General features: G+C 43.5%; 1 protein-coding gene across 8 annotated transcripts in view; it reads left to right on the top strand.

Annotated features, from left to right (window-relative positions):
• Positions 1 to 16,696, top strand: part of Osbpl3 (oxysterol binding protein like 3) — a 197,469-nt gene that overhangs the window by 8,063 nt on the left and 172,710 nt on the right. Inside the window, exon 1 of one of the 8 annotated variants that reach the window (XM_045135886.1) lies at positions 15,430 to 15,447. The exons of 6 other annotated variants lie outside the window; for them this stretch is intronic. The gene's annotated coding sequence lies outside the window, so the exon portion shown is untranslated. Of the gene's footprint in view, positions 1 to 15,429; positions 15,448 to 15,505; positions 15,525 to 16,696 lie in introns of those variants that run through there. One more of the 8 variants, XM_045135888.1, reaches the window with a different exon arrangement.

Genomic DNA, 16,696 nt, shown 5'->3' with positions numbered 1-16,696 from the left:
TGACCTGAAATTCATTATGTATTCTCAGCTCAAGCTCAGGGTGATCCTCCTACTTAAGCCTCCTGAGTGCTGGGATCACAGGCGTCTGCCACCATGCCCGGCTTCAGAAAACATTTCTATTCATTATATATTGACATAATATTTCAGATATATTAGAAGATATGAGCAAAATGAATCCCACCTGTCCTCTTTCACTTTTTTAATTGACTACTTTAAAAGTTAAGATTACAGGGCTGGAGAGATGGCTTAACAGTTAAGGCATTTGCTTGTGAAGCCAAAGTACCCAGGTTTGATTCCCCAGGACCCACGTTAGCCAGATGCACAAGGTGGGGCATGCATCCGGAGTTTGTTTACAGTGGCAGGAGGCCCTGGCTTGCCCATATTCTCTCTCTTTCTCTCTTTGCCTCTCTCTGTCTCTCTCAAATAAATAAAATAATTTTAAAAAGTTAAGATTATAGGGGACTAGACAGATGGCTCAGCATTTAGGGAACTTACCTGAGTTTTATTCCCTAGTACCCATGTAAAGTCAGATGCACAAAGTGGCACATGCATCTGTAGTTCATTTGCAGTGGCTGGAGGCCATGGTGCTCCCGTTCTCTCTGTCTTTCTTCTCTGTGTCTGTCTGCTTGAAAATAAATAAGAAAGTTAAGATTACAAATAGGGATCATAATATATTTCTGTTGGACTTGTTTTATTCTTCTGTATATGTTTGAAAATTTTCACAATAAAATGTTAACAGTCAGATATCTGCATTTTTAAAAGCACTGAACAGGGCTGGAGAGATGGCTTAGCAGTTAAGGCGCTTGCCTGTGAAGCCTAAGGACTCAGGTTCAATTCTGCAGTACCCACATAAGCCAGATTTGCAAAGTAGCACATGTGTCTGGAGTTTGTTTGCGCTGGCTAGAGGCCCTAGCATATTCATTCTGTCTATCTGCCTCTTTCTCTCCTCTCAAATAAATAAATAAAGGCACAGAGCAAAATATTTTTGTAAAAAAATCTTCTTGTATGAAAAGCTCGAGAATATTGATTTGTTTAAGGAAGGTGCTAGACTGTGGCCTTCCATTCTGATTCATGAGCTTATTTCTTTGATACGTAACTTTGAAAATACTTTCTATAATAAACAGATTAGCATCATGAAGGAGAATTGCTTCTTTAGTTATTTATCTGTTTCTTTTGTTTTGAAGTTGATGAAATATTTCTCCATTCTTGGAAAATCATAGAAAACCGAGTGGCAGTTTCATTGTTCTTATACTGTTTATACCCCTGAGATTGAATTTTCCCTGGACTTGCTTTATTGTGGCCTCTACTTAAATCCCTTGTTTGTTTGAGAGCCAGAATATGATTTTTTTATAGAGTCCCTAACGCTACTTGAGCATGAGTGAATATGATTCTTAAATAAAATACTGTGTAGACTTAAAGCTGAGGAGCAAATTACTTTCATATTAATATTTGTTTAGATGAAGATTATGTCACTGTGGCTGTCTTATGTTTACTCACAGAGTGATAGTGAGGTAACGGGCTCAGTTCTTAGAGGAGGTGTGGGCTGGGTGGGCAACCATCTGTGATTCTCATGCTGGCTGTGGTGGACGGGAACCCAGAAGCGGCTTGAATCAAAGCACGGTGCAGTCCCGTTGCAGTGTGAAGCCTGAAGAGGGCTCTGCAAAGGGTCGCAGACTCTCACTATCAGTAGTTGGCTATTTCTTCAGTCTCTATGGTTGGGTTTTGAAAATTGTGTAGGCCAAACACTTTTGTCAATACAACTTTTCTCCAGTCATGTATTAAAATATAATGTTTTCCATTCTTTTTTCTTGTATTTTTTTATGAGAGAGAGAGAAAGAAAGAAAGATAGATAGGTAGAGAGAGAGAGAGAGAGAGAAAATTAGCATGCCAGCACCTCCAGCCACTGCAGTCAAACTCCAGATGTGGTGTGCCACCTTGTGCGCATGTGCAACCTTGCACACTTGCGTCACCTTGTGCATCTGGCTTACGTGGGACCTGGTGAGTCGAACATGGGTCCTTAAGCTTCACAGGTAAGCGCCTTAACTGCTGTGCCATCTCTCCAGCTCCCATTCTTTATATTTATTTATTTATTTTGAGGTAGGATTTCACTCTAGCCCAGACTGAGCTGAAATTCACTGTATAGTCTTAAGGGTGGCCTCGACCTCACAGTGATCCTCCTACCTCTGCCTCCTGAGTGCTGGGATTAAAGGCCTGTGCCACCACACCCAACCTTTTGATTTTTATTTTAAAATTTTTATTTATTTATTTGAGAGAGAGAGATTGAGAAAGAGAGAAAATGGGCATGTCAGGGTCTCCAGCTGTTGCAAATGAACTCCAGCTGCATGTACCACCTAGTACATCTGGCTTATATGGGTTCTAGTGAATCGAACCTGAGTACTTTGGCTTTGCAGGCAAGCACCTTAACTGCTAAGCCATTTCTCCAGCCCAAAGATTTCCATTTTTGTTTTGTCTTGATATAAAATATTCTACTATTCATAAAACATTTAAAATAATAGTTTAAATCTTTTAAAACAAATATTCATTCTCAAATCATTGATACTGGAGAATAATCTGAAATCCCTAAGGCAAAAGCTAAATAACATAATTTTAATCTCATAGATATTAATCTTGAAGTAAGTGCCTCCCTAGCACTAGAACTAAAGTATGTAATAAGATTTGTTTTTTTGAAGAACTATGCTTTATTTATTTATTTGAGAGAGAGAGAATATGGGTGTGCCAGGGTCTTCAGCTGTTACAAATGAACTCCAGATGCATGTGCCACCTTGTGCATATGGCTTATGTGGGTCCTGGGGAATTGAACCTGGGTCATTTGGCTTTGTAGGCAAGCACCTTAACCTCCAAGCCATCCCTCCAATCCTGCTTTATTTATTTATTTTTAATATTTATTTATTTGAAAGGGAGTGAGGCAGAGAGAGAGAGAGAAAGAGAAAGTGGGCATGCTAGGGCCTCTTGCTGCTGTATGCAAACTCCATATGCATGGGTAAAGTCACATCTGACTTTATGTGGGTATTGGGGAATTGAATCTGAGCCAGTAGGCTTTGCAAGCAAGCACCTTTAACCACTGAGCCATCATCTGTAGTAAGATTTTTTTAAATATATTTTTGTTCATTATTTATTTATTTATTTGAGAGCGACAGACACAGAGAGAAAGACAGAGAGAGAGAGAGGGAGAATGGGCGCGCCAGGGCTTCCAGCCTCTGCAAATGAACTCCAGACACGTGCGCCCCCGCCCCCTTGTGCATCTGGCTAACGTGGGACCTGGGGAACCGAGCCTCGAACCACGGTCCTTAGGCTTCACAGGCAAGCGCTTAACCGCTAAGCCATCTCTCCAGCCCTAGTAAGATTTTTTTTTTTTTTTTTGGTTTTACGAGGTAGGGTCTCACTCTGGTCCAGGCTGACCTGGAATTAACTCTGTAGTCTCACGGTGGCCTCGAACTCATGGCGATCCTCCTACCTCTGCCTCCCGAGTGCTGAGATTAAAGGCGTGCGCCACCACGCCCGGCTCCTAGTAAGATTTTTTTGTTCATGCATCTCATCAGTATTTGTTACGCCTATGCTTGGTGGCAGGTGGCAGGTGCCAAGCTTAGGAGTAGGACATGGTGATGAATTTAGATGGAAGTGGAAGTTACCTTCAAGGACTTTACAGTCTAGAAGGGGATTCAGACATTAAATGGAGAATTCATTAATTACCATGGAGATATGTGGCTCAGAAGGAGAGTCTGGGTTTTAATTGGGACTCTGGGGAGTAAAGTTCTATTTTCCTGTGGGTTGTGATTCAGGCTGCAAAGATGTCAGTAAGGAAGAAAAAAGAGAATGTGACTGAGGAATCCTCCGGGGAGGAGGAGATGAGCAAAGTCCTGCCCCTTTTGTGTCTTTCAGCTGATTGTGGGAGGTTGTGCGGAAATAGGAAAAAGGTTTACATTTTTCTGTGATGCGACAAGAAGGTTCATTTAGTCGTTAACAGGAACTGAATCCAAATTTGAGCATGTACCACTTTCAAAACTCAATCTGAGTGAGATCTAATAACCTGTCCTCTAGCATGGCCCTCAAAGTAGCTTAAAAAGAAAATCGATTGGCTCCCATTTGAGTATAGCTCATTTGTTCAGCATTTGAGATGTGTTAGGGTAGGCACTGGTTACTTTTGCCATTGTCGTGACAAATACCTTGCAGAAGCAAGTTAAGGTAGGAAGGGGTTATTTTGGCTCAGGGTTTTAGGGGATACAGCCCATTATGGCAGGAAGGCTTGGTGATAGGAGCATGGGGCCGTGGCATATCAGAGGAAAGCTGGTCAGAGGTGCTAAGTGATGAGTCCCAAGTGAGGATTGTCACAGTGGGAGCAGAATGAAGAAAGACTAATGAAGTATTGAAAAATTAGAATGGCAGTCCCTAGGAATAGGGGCTGACAGTAGAGTTGAAGTAGAAGCAGAGAAAAGTCCATGGCGGGGCTGGGGGTGGGGTAAGAAATGGTGTTGGCACAGTCAGACAAAAAGAAAAAAAAAAAAGCTGAAAAGTGTGGTGACTCACACCTTTAAATCCCAGCATTCAAGCTGGGCGTGGTGGCGCATGCCTTTAATCCCAGCGCTCGGGAGGCAGAGGTAGGAGGATTGCCGTGAGTTCGAGGCCACCCTGAGGCTCCATGGTGAATTCCAGGTCAGCCTGGGCTAGACTGAGACCCTACCTAGGGAAAAAAAAAAAAAAATCCCAGCATTCAGGAGTCTCTCAGGATCACTGTGAGTTTAGAGGTCCGTCTGGGCTATAGAGTGAGTTCCAGGTCAGCCTGAGCTGAGGCAGTTCAGGGGGTGGGAGGCAGAGGTAGGAGGACTGCTGTGAGTTTGAGGCCACTCGGAGACTACATAATGAATTCCGGATCAGCATGGGCTACAGCAAGACCCTACCTTGAAAAACAAAACAGAACAAAACAAAACAAAACAAAACAAAACAAAACAAAACAGAAAGGGAGGAGGACAGGACAGGACAGGACAGGACTCCCAAAATGAAACTACAGATTGCTAAAGCTGAGAAATGTCCTTGAGCCTGTAGGGAGAAATGTCCTGTAAGGGGAATCTGGTTCTTCCTTATGTCTTGTTTCCCTGAAGGTCTCCTCACAGCCTCCACCTTGCTGGAGGGAGGCGGGTGGGGAAATCTGGTCCTTTCCTAGAAGAGAAAATTAAGAGATGAGATAACTGTCTTTTCTGGAAACCTGGTGATGCTTGGACATCTGACTTGAAGGCTGGACTGACCTCATCCAGTAAACTCTCATAAAAGATCCCAGTCAGGGTCTCCAAGATGGGTTTTCTTATTTTCCAGAATCCCTCCTGGGCAGGAGCTCTGCCTTCTTTCTTTCTCTAACCTCTATAATAAAGTCTTCCTAAACTTCACCTTCTATGGTCTGTGGGATTCATTTGTTGACATTCATAAGACAAGAACCTAGAGACCACTGACTCAGTGGGACCTTTGTATATCTATGAGCTTCAGGCACCTAACTCCTGTTACAGTCCATCTGGGAGCTGAGAAAATCTCTGCTGCTCTCAAAATACCCCAGATTCTTGTATCACTCCCTCAACAAGACAAAACAAAAAACCAAAAAAAAAAAAAAAAAAAAAAATAGAGCTGGAACCTTAGCCCTACCTTCCACCAACATAAATTCCACATTGATCAAAAATTTTACATTAAGCTAGGCATGGTGGTGCACGCCTTTAATCCCAGGACTTGGGAGGCAGAGGTAGGAGGATTGACATGAGTTCAAGGCCACCCTGAGACTACATAATGAATTCCAGGTCAGCCTGGATCAGAGTGAAGCTCTACCTTAAAAAACTAAAAACAACAACAACAAAAAAAATTAGTATGAAAACAACTAGGACAATGAGGTAGAATCCCTCTTCAATAATTATGGAGTTGGAAAATTCTTTCTATATTGATACCATATTCAGAAGCTAAAAGATTCATTCATTTCAATGCATACAAGTTTTGCAGGGCCAGTCTTTAGCTATGTCAAAAGGCAATGCAAAATTTTGGAAAATAATGGCAATTCACATCATACAGTTCTACTTTTTTTTTTTTTTTTGTGAGGTAGGGTCTCACTCTAGCCCAGGCTGACCTGGAATTCACTATGTAGTCTCAGGGTGGCCTCAAACTCAAAGCGATCCTCCTACCTCTGCCTCCCGAGTGCTGGGATTAAAGGCATGCACCACTATGCCCAGCCAGTTCTACTTTTATTAATATATAAATGATTCCGATTTTTAAAAATTTTTTGTTTATTCTTATTTATTTGAGATCGACAGAGAGAGAAAGAGGCAGAGAGAGAGAGAGAATGGGTACACCAGGGCTTCCAGCCACTGCAAATGAACTCCAGACATGTGTGCCCCTTTGTGCATCTGGCTAATGTGGGTCCTGGGGAATCGAGCCTCGAACCGGGGTCCTTAGGCTTCACAGGCAAGCACTTAACCGCTAAGCCATCTCTCTAGCCCAAATGATTCCGATTTATCAATAAGGGAAAGGCTCATTACTCTAGAGACAAAGAATGTCACTGTACAGTTTATAAGATTATTGAGAAGTATTTCCTGAACATACTAAAAATATAGTTACACTCATCAAAAAGAAATATATGGGGCTGGAGAGATGGCTTAGTGGTTAAAGCACTTGCCTGCAAAGCCTAAGGACCCAGGTTCAACTCCCCAGTACCTATGTAATCCAGATGCACAGGTGGCACATACGTCTAGAGTTCATTTGCAGTGACTAAAGGCCCTAGTGCGCCTGTTCTCTCTCTCTTTTTCTCTCTCTCTCTCTTTTTCTCTCTCTTTTTTTTCCCCCCCGAGGTAAGGTCTCTGGTCTGGAATTAACTATGAAGTCTCAAGGTGGCCTTGAACTCATGGTGATCCTCCTACCTCTGCTGGGACTAAAGGCATGCACCACTATGCCCGGCTTCTCTCTCTCAAACAAATAAATGAACTTTAGAAAAGGAAACATACATTCAAACATTAGTAATGTGCTATTTTCTACCTATCAGATTGGCTTGTGTCATAAAACATAGAAGTGTTGGCAAAGGTTTGAGGAAATAAGCGCTCAGACACTAGATGGAAGATAGGTAAATTGGTTTAAATTCTGTGGTGAGCCATCATCAGTGTCTAACAAAATAACAAATGCATGGACTGTTTGAATCTGCAGTAAGAATTCTAGTAATCTTATCCTACATATGCAAATTTGCAAAACAGTGCATGTGCAAAGCCTTTGCACATTGTTTGAATAAATAAAAAAATGACAAGTAACTGGCAGTGGTGGTGCATGTCTTTCATCCCAGCACTTGAGAGGCAGAGGTAGGAGGATTGCTGTGAGTTCGAGGCCACCCCAATATTACATAGTGAATTCCAGGTCAGCCTGGGCTAGGGTGAGACCCTACTTGAAAAAAAGTTGCCAAGTAATTCATTTTCATCAATAGGTACTGGTTAATAAATAATGGACCACTTAAAAATGAGGCAGCACCACATCTGTGATATGGAATGATCTGTGAGATTTATCATTGAGTTAAACAAAGTAGGAAGATACGGAAAGTATAGAATACACAGGTACATATAAAAATATTTATAAAGGTGTATATGGCATATATCTGTTTAAGTAAAAATATAGCCATGCTTTATATTATATTTTGTATGTATATGTACATACAAAAACCTGTTGGATTAAAGCCAGCTTGCAATGCATTGTGTGTGAATGTCTCTTCCTAAGTCCTTGTCAGTGACTTGTTTGTGCCAGTTGTATGAAATCAGTCATGGTAGAAGCCATAGACATTAACAAATGTGACAAACCAGGGTGTTTTTGTTTCTCCAGAGAGCTGGCTGATATTTACTATTACTGTATATTTATAAATACAATTTTTTTTTGAGGTAGGGTCTCACTGTAGCTCAGGATGACCTGGAATTCATTGTGTACCAGGGTGGCTTTGGACTCACAAAGATCCTCCTACCCCTCTCTCTCGAGTGTTGGGATTAAAGGCATGTGCCATCATGCCTGGCTAAATTCAGAATATTTTGAAGATGACACATGAAATTGGTAACATCAGATTCTCCCAGGAAGAGGTAGTGGTAGGCAGGAGGACAGTGGTTAGTTTATTGTAACTTTTGATTCTTTTTTCTGGGTAAATGTGTGTGGTAGTTTGAAAGTGGAAGGTCCCTGTGTGGTTGAATCAGTTGGCCTCTATAGACTCATGTGTTTTGAATGCTTGGTCCCCAGCTGGTGGCAGTTTGGGAGGTGGAGCCTTGCTGGAGGAGGTGTGCTACTGGGAGCCGGCTTAGGGGTGTTACAGTCCACCATCCTCCTTGGCAGAGTTCACTCACTCTTGCTACTTTTTGCCAGCTGCTCTTACAAGATGTGATGGCCAGCCTCTGCTCTGCAGTCTTTTCCCTTCCATGCTGAAACTTTCCCTGGAGACTGTAAACAAAATGAACCCTTTCTTCCTTGCAGCTGTTTTTGGTTGGGTGTTTTGTCCCAGCAAGGTGAAACTAGCTACCACAATGTGTTACTTATTTTGAAATAGATATACAAAGTAACTCAAAAGTTTCAGATCTGTGTGTGTTATTTGTGTGTCATGAACTATTCAGGGAAAATAGAAAGATGAGACACTTTTAGAGGAAAAGAATGCTTCTGGGTTTGATCATGTCCTGCCTGGAAGCTTCACCACCAACAATTTGGAGAGAAGTGAAGCCAATGATCCTTTCTGGGTCAACAATTCAGTTGGAATTGTGACAGCTGAGGAGGCTTCCAAGGGAGACCCAACCTATCCAACTTCTGGGGCAAGTCTCAGGAGGGAAAAGGTGATACATGGGATACCTTAATGAATGTAAGCCAGGGAGGTAGGCTGGGAAGGAAGGGGTGATGAGCTTCATAGGTAAGAAGACTGTAACAGCATCATAATAGTTCATTTCTTTTATGGTATTGCTACGAAGAGTGAGACATGATTTTATGCACTTTATGAAGGATTGTCACCAGATTTAATTTTGTCACCTACTTTCTGGATTGAGTTTGGTTTTCATGATAACTGTTGGAGTGGGGGAGGGTATTTCCCAAAACTCAAACAGGAGAGATGTAGGGAGAGCAGGTCCTTGGAGTGAGGTACAGTTTCAAAAAGTAGGAAAATAAGCACACTTTGGGCTGAGGGAACTGGTGAGCCAAGGTTGAAGGAGGGTTATCCATTGTTGCTGGAAAGTAGGAATTAATAGGGTCCCTAGGGGAAGCATGGGTGCTCCATTCTCTGCCAGTTGGAGACCTGTCAGACTTTTTGAACAAGTGATTGTACTTTCATCAGTCCAATTGGCAGTCAGAGATAAAGATTAAATATTGTACTTATGAGCCAAGCATGGTGGCACATGCCTTTAATCCCAGCACTCGGGAGGCAGAGGATAGCTGTGAGTTTGAGGCCAGCCTGGTACTACAGAGTGGGTTCCAGGTCAGCCTGGGCTGGAGTGTGACCCTACCTCAAAAAAAATATTGAAGTTATGGAGAGCTTACTGTGCGTATTCATTGAGGAGAAGAGCAGTAGTAGGGCACAGGAAACATCACCACGAGAAGTAAGTAGGTGACGCAGGTGGCCTGTGAATACTGGCGATCTTTGTGACTGCATACAGGTACTGAGATGGCTCATGCATATTCAGTCTCTTGCTGTTTTCATGTAAGCTGAATTTGCCTGTGTGGCAAGTAAATATATCTATTTGCTTTTTTATTTATTTGAGAGAAAAACAGAAAGAGGCGGAGGAAGGGGGGGAAAAAGAGGGAGGGAGGGAGGGAAGAAGAAAATGGACACACCAGAGCCTCCAGCCATTGCAAAGGAACTCCAGAAGCATATGTCACCTTGTGCATCTGGTTTATATGGGTCCTGGGGAATTGAACCTGGGTTCTTGGTTTTCACAGACAAGTGCCTTAACTGCTAAGCCATCTCTCCAGACCTTATTTGTGTGTTTTTTTTTTTCTTTGTTGTTGTTTGTTTGCTTTTGTTTTTATTGAGGTTGGGTCTCACTGTAGCTCAGGCTGACCTGGAATTCACTATGGAGTCTCACGGTGGCCTCAAACTCACAGCAGTCCTCCTACCTCTACCTCCCAATTGCTGGGATTAAAGGCGTGCGCCACCACATCAGGCTTCTTATTTGTGTTTTTATCTGTCAGTAACTTATAGAAAGGAGGCTTTATTGTCCCAAACAGTATGCATGGAGAATAAGCCAAAGTTTGGTGAGTAAAGAAATGAGTTGTTGACATATATTTGCACATACATGATTTATTTATGAGTTGTTTTGGGTCAGAACAGCTCTCCCTCAGGAGGCACCCATAAACCCTGCCCCTGTCCTTAGGAGACACGGCTGGCATCAGGGCTGCTTTCACTTTGCAAGCATACATTTACGCACATCATAAGATGTCCTCCACTTAGGTGTGCAGCTTAGACTTTATGTAGCCCAGTGTGATCTTAAGCTTGCTATGCGTGTGCCATTAAAGAAGGGTACCGAAAATAAGGTAGCAGAAAGGAAAAGAATGGAGGCTGTGGCCCAAACATGGCTAACAGAAAGGACTGCCTGGACTTCTTGATGCAAAATTGTAAAGGCAGCCTACCCTTGACTGGCAATTCCTGTTCTTCTGGTCTTGGATCCCACGGCCAGCATAGCATTGCAGTTTGTTTGTTACTTTCAGTTTTGCATCATATGTTCCTTTGTGGTAGGGCTTGGAAGCCTCTTTTGTGTTCTAGTGTGCAAGTGTCTTATTTTGTTTATTTATTTTGTTTATTTATTTATTTGAGAGCAACAGACATAGAGAAAAGAGGCAGATAGAGAGAGAGAATGGGCACACCAGGGCCTCCAGGCACTGCAAATGAACTCCAGACGCGTGTGCCTCCTTGAGCATCTGGCTAACGTGGGTCCTTGGGATTCGAGCCTCGAACCGGGGTCCTTAGGCTTCACAGGCAAGCACTTAAACGCTAAGCCATCTCTCCAGCCCATTTTCTTTTGTTATTATTATTTTTTTGTTCAGCGTCTTATTTTCCTAGGTCTATGTAGATAGGTATAGGTGGACATTTATATGTTAGCTGCCTTTTCTAACCCATATATCGACTCCTTTGTCTGACAGATACTAGGATTGCAGAACAGAACACGGTTCTAGCAGATGCCCCAGCTTTCCTTCGTTGCTAAAGCATCATAGAGTGGCTGGGCGGTGCTGGGATCGTGCTGTGGATGGTTAGCTCACACGGAGGTCTAGCACGTCACGGCCTTGCCTACATTCTGAGGTCAGCACGATTTGCCCTGAGCCAACTCTTAACAGATATGGCATGGACTGTACAGGGAATAAGAACCTGGTGATTTGTCAGCCGGGCAGGGGGCCAGCTAGAGGAGGGGAGACACATGAATAGAACACACAGTGGTAGGTTTCTTGGGGATAGTGGTTCTAAGCTTAAGCAACACTGAAATGCCCTAGGGGAGGATCCAGTGTGACTTTCTGATTTAGTGTACTGAGGGCAGGACCAAAGATATGCATCCCTGCCAGTTCTCAGGCGGTGCTGATGCTGCTGGTTCGAGACCACGTTGCAGATCAAGCACTGGCTCACAGGTAAAAGACTGGGTTGTGACCAGCCCTGCGTGGGCTCTGATTAGAGGGAGAGCCAGAGAATTCTGGTTGAAGGTAGTTTGTCCTTGTCTCCTTATTTTTGTGGCATTTCAAGTTTATAGGTCCCTTTCAGATGCATTGCTCCTGCTATGGTTTGAAAATGTCCCTCAAAGGCTCATGTACCCAAGGCCTGGTCCCCAGTCTGTGGAGCCATGGGTGAGTAGTAGAACCTTAGGACAGGCCTAAGTGGGAGGAAGTTAGGCCACAGGATGTTGGGACCCCAGGCCCCGCCTACCTCTCTCGTTGTGCTTTCTGGCCACCATGTGGTAAGGTCTTCCTCTGCCCCACACTTTTCGACTCCGTGATGTCCCATTAGCCACAGGCCCAAAAGCAACAGGGTCCGGTGACCACAGATTGAAACCATGAGCAAGAATAAACCTTTCCTTATTTTCCGTTGCCTTCCTCAGGTGTTTTTTTCACAGCGATGAAAGGCTGAGGAACAAGCATTTTACAATGAAAACAATCCTTTGAGGGTGGCAGGACAAGTGATCACTTCGTTGGTTAGCCGAGGAAAATTGGCTGGGAACTGGGGAGTGACTCCCTCCGGGGCGAATGGCTGAGCTGAGACTTTCATCTGGATTATTTTGTAGATGTCTTGTTCCTTCCACAATGCCTTTAAAGCTGGTGGAACTTAAATCTCATTTGCTCCGAAAACATGCAAGGCTTATCCAAACTTGTTTGTTTTAGTCACATATTTCTAACACAAAGATAGATTTTAATTTAAGAAGAGTTTGAGAGTTATAGAAAAGTTGGGGTGGGGTAGTACAGAGAGCTCTCATAGTCCCCAACCTAGTTTGTTTTCTTCCTGTCCTGTCCTGTCCTCCCTCCCTTTCTGTTTTGTTTTGTTTTGTTTTGTTCTGTTTTGTTTTTCAAGGTAGGGTCTTGCTGTAGCCCACGCTGATCCGGAATTCATTATGTAGTCTCAGAGTGGCCTCAAACTCACAGCAGTCCTCCTACCTCTGCCTCCCAAGTGCTGGGATTAAAGGTGTGCGTCGCCACACCCGACTGGGGCGCTCTTTTAAAAACCCATTCAACCCATTCATCATCGCTCCATTCTCATGACTGTTGCCTTGAAAATTAAATTTCCAACATATGATTTTGGAGGACATATTCATCCCATAGCATCGGGTTTTTCTTGTCTTGGGATCTTGACAGTTGAGAGGAGTGATGGCCAGTATGTTGTAGAATGCCTCTGCACTGGGATTTGGTGATGCTTTCCCCGTCGTCAGGCTGGGTTCCTGGGTGGAGAAAGAGGATGGGGCGAGGGCCATGTTCGTGATAGCATGTCAAGACTATGTGTTGCCTTGATTTATGTTCAGGTTTTCGTTGGCCTTCAGGTTGGATGTGGTGGTGTGTGTCGGGTTTCTCTGCTGCAGTGTTCGATTTTTCTCCTTTTCTTTTCATTCTGCGCTCCTTGGAAGTGAGTCACTGTGCACAGTTCGTCCTGAGGTAGTGGAGGAGGGCCTACTGTGCGTCACCTCCTGGAGGAGCTGCCCACGTTACTGCATTCGCACGCGTGGCAGAGTTCTTCGTTCTTTCCCATTTACTTATTGTACTCACCAATATTTATTTACATCACTGTGAATCCATGGGGATTTGTTTTACATTTTGAGTTACAATCCCGTAGTATCTTGTTTATTGTGTTTCTCAGTTGTACCAGCATTGACCATTAGGAACACTTTCAGTTGGCTCACTGTGTCTTGTGTGTGTGTGTGCGCGCACGTGTGCGCACACTTATGTGTGCACTCATGTGTGCATGTTGCATTTGGAGGCCAGAGGTTGATTGATGTCAAGTGTTTTCCTTGATTCTTCACTTGACCTCAGAGCCCACTCATTCGGCTAGGCTGGCTAGCTAGCTTGCTCCAGGGATCCCGTTGCCACCTCTTGAGTGCTGGGATTACAGGCAAGATACCACGCACATCTGGGATTTCCATCGGTGCTGGGAATCTCACCTACAGCATGTACACTTGTGCCAACTGAGCCATCTGCCCAGCTCCTCCTGTGTCTATAAATGCATCATTATGGGTTTTTTGAGCATTTCTTCCTTTTTAGTACTATAAGATGCCCCAGGCTTATCTTGTATATCTCTGTCCCAGCCCTAGAATAATTTGGTTTTTAACTTGTGCTTAATATGGCAAATTATACCACTTACCACAAGGATCTGTTTGTCCCCTTCTATGCTAAAGATAAGAAAATTGGCACTTTGCAGTCAGAGTTCTGGATGTGTAGAAAATTGGCACTTTGAAAGATGAAATGGTTTATTCCAAACCACATCTAGCTGTCCAGTACTAAGGTCTCTGGATGGTCAGCCCTGTTGTCCTTCCTGTCACTTCATGCTGACCAGTGTTACTATGGGGACCAGGTTCATCCCAGTCCCACCCAGGTCATTGTGTAAGGTAGTCAGGTGCAAACTCCCCTGGATGTGCTGGGGCAGGTGACATCAGGGACCAAGGGCAATGGCCACGTTCCTTGTGGAGGCTGCTATGGTGGCTCTATGTTAGTTGGTCCGGATGGGGTTTTGTACTGGGGAACAAGTTGCAAGCACACATTGTGACTTGTGACTCCGGACACACTGCACTTGTAATAGGGCTTGACCACATGCCTGGGCTCCATTTTTGTGGGGAAAGATGCTTGCGGAGTCCAAGAGATTCTCCTAATAGGCTCTTCTCCTTGCCACAGAAGATAGTGAATTCAAGAAGTAGGGCTGGGGAGATTGCTCAGCAGTTCAAGGCAAGCCTGGGTTCCAATCTTCAGTACCTACATAAAGCTGGATTACAGAGTGGTGCAACATTCTGGAGTTTTTTTGCAGTGGCAACATGCCCTGATGTACCTATTGTCTCTCCCTCACCCCACTGTTTGCAAATAAATAACTTTTTTTTTTTTTTTTTAAAGAAAGAAGTGAATGTTAGCAGAAAAACTCTGAATCTCTGAGAAACACCAGTGTGGATTTAAACCAACAGGCTTTTGGTGTCCCTAGAGTTTAAATAATTTGGTATTAGAGTAGAGTATAAATAACCAGTTATGTGAAGATGTCCACTTTCCTTTGTGAGACAGGAAATACTTAAGCCATCCAGAGGCTCCCAAGATGCAGGAAACATATCCATGTTTCGGGATGTTCTATTTCAAAAGAATTCTACTTCCTCCTTTTTATTATCAAGGGCAGGCAGTCTGGTTGAAGAATTATTTCTTTAAAAGTTTTGAATGAAAAAGCAATAATATGTTAGGGCATTTGTTTGCAAGTGACAGAAACCCATCCAGGATCATCATCATCATCATCATTATCATCATCATAAACGTTGGCTTAGGCTGCTTCAAACCGTGACCAGTAGAGCTATCTTCAGGCTGTGGTGGTCCCTAAGGCTCTGGTCATGCCATCCAACACCCCGTTTCTTGCCATTTTCATCTGGTCAGGTTTGGCTCAGTCAGGGTTTCCCCAGATGAGCACTTCTCAGCAGCTACGGCTCATTTCCTGCACACTGGAACACTTACGGCCTCCATGGGTCCTTGTTGGCTCCATTATGACCCTGACCCTGAGCCACTTTCTGGGACCAGGGTTATCAGGGTTGTCACTGGCCAGGCATAGTCACTGCTAGGAATTTCAGTTAGTCCTTTTCGCTGTCTCCTTTTACATTATAGTAGGGAGTGGAAAGTTACCTGCTCCTGGGGGTTAGCTCCATGTGCTTGCTTGCTTACTCTTTCCCTCCCTCCTTCCCCTCATTTCTTTTCATTTGCCTCCCTCTTGAGTCTTGTGAGAGTCAAGTTCACAGTGAATTTGCATGCAGTTCAGAATGGGTAAGTGGGTTTGTTCATCAGTCTCAGAGTGCCTGCTCTCTGTATGTATCACAGCCAAATAGGAAAGATTTTAAAAGGTAAGTGAGCTTATATCCATTGATTTTTGCATTGGCCGCTTTCTTGGCTTATTTTAAGTCCTATTTGGTTGGTTTAGGACCATCATTTCTCCCCCCTCCCCCAAATCTTCAGAGCATTTGTATCTAGGCTGTAGTGAAGTTTCATGAGCACCCTCTTGATTAGGCTCCTCATTCATTTATATAGCACCCAAGCAGGGCAAGCCATTGTATGCTGAGAATATTTTCAGAAGCCTAATGAGGTAGAAGAATTTGTGTTGCATTTCCCCCAGTTTCCCTCTGTTCAGACACCTGCGTTTTTGCTCATAATTACTCCTCCCCGGGTGTGCATTCTCTCCTGCTTTGTCTGGTCTGCCATGTTTTCAAATAATGCCGGAAGGAGAGCTGGGTGCAGAGGCCCAGCTCCGCACGGGAATACATGGTTGTGTATTTTTTCTTGATACTCAATCCAAATACTCCTTTAAGAGACAGAGAGTTATTTTAGTACTATTGAAGAGAGTTACTTTAGTACTTTATTTAGTACTTTAAGGAAATACTTTTCTTTTTCTACAATCTTTTACCTAGTCTTAATAGTCCATGTTCTGGGGTCATCTCTCTCTCTCTCTCTCTCTCTCTTTTTTTCATTTTAGTTTTTCGAGGTAGGGTTTCACTCTAACCCAGGCTGGCCTGGAATTCACTAGGCTGGCCTTGAACTCACCGTGATCCTCCTACCTCTGCCTCCTGAGTGCTGGGATTAAAACCGTGCACCACCATGACTGGCTCATTTTGTTTCTTAATCAAAAAATTCAAATGCCATTGGTGACTCCTGTTTTGTTTCAGAATTAGAAAATGGCTCTTTGTCTGACTTCTTGCAGTTGTAGAGGCATTTGCTCCTCATTCAAATCCCTGCAGGGATCAATTGGGCTTTGCAAGTGGGTGATAATCACACAGCATTAAAAAAAAACCCAACATTTATTCAGGAAAGGCATTTTCTTTCCCTCCTTCCTTCTTTCTTTCTTTCTTTCTTTCTTTCTTTCTTTCTTTCTTTCTTTCTTTCTTTCTTATTTATTTATTTATTTATGAGAGATAGATAGAGAGATAATTGGTGTGCTAGGGCCTCTAGCCCCTGTAAATGAACGAAGCATGTGCCACTTTATGCATCTGGCTTTATGCAGGTACTGGGGGGAGTCAAACCT

The sequence above is a fragment of the Jaculus jaculus genome, chromosome 16 (genome assembly GCF_020740685.1).
Source record: "Jaculus jaculus isolate mJacJac1 chromosome 16, mJacJac1.mat.Y.cur, whole genome shotgun sequence".
NCBI lineage: Eukaryota > Metazoa > Chordata > Mammalia > Rodentia > Dipodidae > Jaculus > Jaculus jaculus.
Note: the sequence above shows the minus strand (reverse complement) of the source record. Positions and strands in the feature narration are given on the sequence as shown.